Genomic DNA, 5585 nt, shown 5'->3' on the forward strand with positions numbered 1-5585 from the left:
ATGATGCTCTTGGCCATTTTCTATACTACTCTTCCCCAAAGATGAATAAATGTAAGGAAAGCCCTTGAAGAGGATCAGGTCATATTAAACAAAAATGTCTTATGTTGCTGATGGATATCTTTAAAGCGATAACCAGCAACGAAAGATTCATAAATGGCTACAGCAGAAATACGGAGGTGAATCTGACAAGATCCAGAATTAGTTGGTTATATTCAAACAGAAGCCTGAATATAAATGGGTAATGTTAAAATTCACGAAAGAACAAATGAATATGATGACAAAAGGGATAGCTCAGAGAGTCACAAGCATACTGGTGAATGACAGTAGGAACAAAATGTAACCTTGTCCATAAATAATCTGCAGTAATGTTTGCTCTAGGACCCGCCTGGAACAGAACATCCCATCCAGAATGTAACACACTTCCCCATAGGTAATGAGGTTTTATGAAGAACAACATATTCTTAGATTCCCAGAACACACAAAAGTACATTTTATTGAAAGAATAAATGAGATTCACCTATGTTCATATAATTCGACACAAATAGGAAATAGATACCTTTCCAAGTAATGTAAGTCAGTGGGATAATTTAAATCCAAAAGAATCTCCTTCAGTAAAATGGTTCATTTTACTGAACTTGACAGCAACCATTGTTCAGAGAAACTGAGATACAAGAGTATGTTCTCTTCCTTTTCGTCTAGGGGCTCCACCCTCAGAAGAGTTGAAGAAGAACCTCTGCCCACCCTTGGCTGGTGCTAAAGTAATACATAACACCTTGACTTGGCTGTAGCCCTTACATGCATTCCACTCTGATCTTTTTGGAAACGTGAACTAGATCTCTTGAACTGGTAAGTAGGATGGTAAGTAGGCTTCAGCCTCTGAGCTAAGGCTTGCGGCTATCTGAAGGATGGGATTGAGAAGTATGCCATATCTAGGCTCAACAGCAGAGTGTCCAATTGATTGGCAATGCCTGCCATGGCCAAAGGCATGAGTAAATGTCCTCCTCTGGACTCGCTACCCTTCATCTATTTGGATCTTATATTTCTGGACCCTGGATTTCCTTTTGAACCTTTATTAATACTGGCTTTTCTGAGCTGCTATTCCAGCTGGTATTGACCCATGGATCAATGACTCAACCTTCAATTAGCTCTCTGCTTTAGCATTCTACTTATAATGGCATGATTGTTCTAGAAAAAAAAAAGTATTATTTCTCAGAAAAAAAAAAAAAGGAAAAGATGCCTTCAAAGAAAGAAGACTAGCTGTCCATCATGCTGGAAAATTTCCAGATAATTCATATTACCTCTTTCATGTCAACTATTTAGCTTTCACCTGCAGTGATGATCCTGGGCTCTGTTCTGTCTTATGCTGTATGAAGCTCCAGTGTTTTGAACAGCTGTTGACATTTCTACATCCAGCTGTCCCAGACTACATCGCAAGTCTCTGGGAATTTTTCCTATATGAATCACGGAACAGATCTGTGACTTAAATTCTAGATAAATAGTCTCAATTTACCAACACCAGTTTTACCAACCCAGGCAAATAATAGACTCTAAAAATTAAAGAGGTAAGATGTCACAACATCTGTTTTCAGTCTTAGTCCCAACAGTGCTTTATCTCAGCCAAGTTCTACATCACTCAGAGCAGTAATTCAAACAGGAAGCTGTCCAGAATCCCACAGTTGAGTGCTCAAATTCAAGCTCTTGCCACCATCACCAGACCAGATTCACTTCCTGGATTAGACAGATGTTGGCATGAATGCTTAGAGCTTTTCAAGTCTGAATCGCTTTAATAGACAAGTTGAGTTGCTGTATTTTAAAAAATTTTTATCCCAAAATGTTCACATATTTCCTATAACAGCTATATATAATGAATAGTAAATTATGCGATTTCTGTACACTAAAAAGAAAATAGTACCAGATTGAGTCTCAAATTGTCTTGTAAATGCAATAATTATCATAAAAGTGACAACACAAATTAGTTTCCTCTGGCATGGAACTGGTTGGGCAAATGTATGCTCAGATAGCATGCTCAACAGAAATAGTTGAAAAATCACATTTAAAAACAGTCTTCGTGTGTATCTGCAGACTAACCCAGTAATAACTACAAATAAATTATGGTTGGTGAGAAACTATGGTTGAGTAACACGGAATTTTTTTTTTTTTTTGGTTTTAAAAAAAGTAATTTAATAAACTGGCCAGCATTAACTGGGAATCTGACTTTGGCAACTAGAAAGCATATGCCTCATTGAAAGATGGCAGCCACTGCTTAGTCTTTGCTGATTGCTAACATGTGGGAATGTGCCCAAATACTCTTCCAAATTTTGTATAAGAATAGCTGAAAAATCCAGGTTCTTATGATAAATCTTCCTTTTAAAGAAATTTAACCTAACTAAATTAAACTAAAATTACAGTGAAATGTTGGGCAAACAAGCCCAACAAAACATGGTTAAGGGCACATTTGGTCCATGTTTAAGGTCATTCCACATCAGTGTGGAGTAAATAAAGATTAATTTGAAGTTTCCTTCCACCTGCAACATTCTGTAAAAGTCACAAACCCAAAGCTACATATAGGAATTCCTCTATCAGGGAGCAGATATTGATGCAAACATTCTGCTGATTAAATTGAGGAAACTGAATTGGGATGACTTCTTACAATTCTAGGAACCTTTAAGACAATTTCTATTAAAAAAAAAAAAAGTGACCAGTGGATTAGCAATAAAGACCAACCACAAGAGAGGGGGAAAATGATGTTGCCTTTGATTGACTTTCTTTGGAATCCCTGCCCATCACTGAGCAATTTCAAATTGTTATTAAAACAATATTTTGATCCTCTATCATAGTTGAATTAGTGAATAATATGGATAATTTCTTTGAGATAGGAAAGACAGAAATACGTCACTTTCAGTTCATTGGCAAATTGTTTGTCAATTAACAGTATTTAAAACATTATAAGTAGTTTGTGTGTTCTCAGATGTTACCTTATCCAACTAGCAGGTAACCCAAACAGACCATAAAGATGGTTTTGAATATTTCTCCACCATTCCTGCTGGCCATCTTTAATACCTTGCCAAAATAGATAAAAAGTTGAATAGTTCTGGTAAAAGTGTGTTAGGAAGACCAGAGTCCTGCTCAGTCAGTCCATTGGAAACTCTAGCCTGAAAAGCACCAAACAAAATAATTTTCTGTTTCTAGTCCCTCATGGTCACTGAGATTCCATTCTTTACCTACAGTTCTTTTCAATCTACATGCTTACTCTGGCTAAATAATCTATTCCCACAGTTTCAGTTGCCATCTTAATGATGCTCAAATACAGGCCTATATCCAGTCTCTTATGATGTTCCCAATGGCCTGCTAAAATACTGCCACCAGTATGGTCATAGGTACCTGACCTATTATCTTTTCCCTTAAATAGTCCCTCCTGGATTCTCCATTTCAGCTGTTAGAATCATCATTTACCCACTCACTGAGCCAAAATCTTAGAATTCTTCCAGGATTCTCCCCTCACGGTTCTTTCCCGCATGCCATCAATCATCAAGGCCCTCCTTGTTCTAGCTACCTTCAACATCTCTATCCTTATCTCTCACTACTATTTTACTGAAACAGAAATTACTGTAGACCCTACACACTAATACCAAACAACACCCAACATACATCATGCTGTTTTTCATCTCTGTGGTAACCTTTTCTCAGGCTATCAATCCCCACAGAAATTTCAAATAGCCGATTTTTATCACCCTTTACATGTACCTCAGGTCAACTATTCCAGTATGCCTTCTCCGAACCAAAATATGGTACCTCCTATTAATGATGATTAAAAAAATAGCATTATCAAGGTATAATTTACAAACCATAAAATTTTCTCATTTTTTTTTTTTACAAGTTTTAGTTCACTTTATTTTTCTTGTATAAAACTAGGTGGTGGCCACAGCTGGAGCCTGGGTCCTCTGCACAGAGACTCTGGTGTGGGTCTTCACAAGATGGTCAGTGAATTCCTGATCTGGAGACTTGGTGAACACCGTCTCCTTCCAGAGGTCAGGGGTGAGATGGCTGTAAGTCTTGGAGATGGCATCAAAAGTAGCCTCAGCGAAGCTCCCCAGCGTGGCAGTGCGGCCTCTGGCTGAAGTGTAGCTGTCGTCGATACCGGCCATCATCAGTAGCTTCTTGGGCACAGGGGCTGAAACAATGCCAGTGCCTCTGGGGGCGGGGATGAGACGCACCAGCACAGAGCCACAGCAGCCAGTCACCTTGCATGGGACAGTGTGAGGCTTGCCGATCTTGTTCCCCCAGTAGCCTCGCCTCACGGGGACGATGGAAAGCTTGGCTAGGATGATGGCCCCACGGATGGCAGTGGCGACCTCCTTGGAGCACTTAACACCCAGGCCGACATGTCCGTTGTAATCTCCGATGGCAACAAACGCCTTGAACCTGGTCCGCTGGCCAGCACGGGTCTGCTTTTGCACAGGCATGATTTTCAGAACCTCATCCTTGAGGGATGCTCCCAGAAAGAAATCAATGATCTCAGATTCCTTGATAGGCAGAGAGAAAAGATAGATCTCCTCTAGGGACTTGATCTTCATGTCCTTGACCAGGCGGCCCAGCTTGGTGACGGGGATCCACTCCTTGTCCTCGGTCTTGCCTCCACGAGCTCCGCGGCCTCGACCCCTGCCCCGACCACGGCCGCGACCGCGGCCCCGGATGCCTCTGCCGAAGCCTCCGCGGAAGCCGCCGCGGCCTCCCATTTCGGCCCTCCGGGCCCTTCCGCAACACGGGCGTCATCCGCCATTTGGTGTTCTCTCGGAAAAGAAGCAAATTTTCTCATTTTGAGTGTGCATCTTAGTAGTTGTTAAAAGATTTACAGGATTATACAACCATTACCACAATCTAATTACGGGATATTTCCATGACCCCAAAAAAGAAAGTTCACGCTCATTTGCAATCACTGTTCCCAACCCCAGCCCCAAGCAACTGCTAATCTGCTTTCTATCTCTGCAGATTGGCCTTTTACTGGACTTTTTATATAAATGGGATTATGCAACATGTGGTCTTTGGTGTTTGTTTTCTTTAACTTAGCATCATGTTCTAGAGGTTGATTCATGTATGTATTTATCCATATACTCCATATACTCAGGCTGTAGAATGTATCCATATTTTGTTTCTTTTAATTCATGAATGCTATTTCACTATAAGATAAGGACGTATCACATTTTGCTTATCCCTTCACCAGTTGATGGACATCTGGGTTGTTTCCACCTTTTGGCTATTATGAAAAATGCTGCTAACTGACATTGTCATACAATTTCTCATATGGTCTTCATGTAGACATATGTTTTCATTTCTCTTGGGTTGATACTTACCTTAAAATAGTCAACATTTTAAGAAACTGCCAAACTGTTTTCTAGGGTGGCTGCACCATTTTCCATTTGTGAGATAACAGAAAATATATATATTGGTCTCTCTCCCCAGTTCTTGGCATCAGGCTCCTAAAACCCTTATAATTTTCTAAGTGATAAGAGCCCTAGGAGCATCTTTTGTTCTCATAAGGTGATTCTGGATGGCTCCTGGATGGGGGCTGGTCCCTGGAAAGACCA

At 40.3% G+C, this 5585-nt stretch overlaps 1 pseudogene; it reads right to left on the reverse strand.

Moving 5' to 3' along the window:
* Positions 1 to 3852: 3852 nt before the first annotated feature.
* LOC112809970 (small ribosomal subunit protein uS5 pseudogene) lies at positions 3853 to 4780 on the reverse strand (annotated as a pseudogene).
* Between the last annotated feature and the right edge of the window lie 805 nt (positions 4781 to 5585).

Source organism: Callorhinus ursinus, unplaced genomic scaffold (assembly GCF_003265705.2).
Source record: "Callorhinus ursinus isolate GAN/ISIS: 27379988/994484 unplaced genomic scaffold, GSC_fseal_2.0 scaffold53, whole genome shotgun sequence".
NCBI lineage: Eukaryota > Metazoa > Chordata > Mammalia > Carnivora > Otariidae > Callorhinus > Callorhinus ursinus.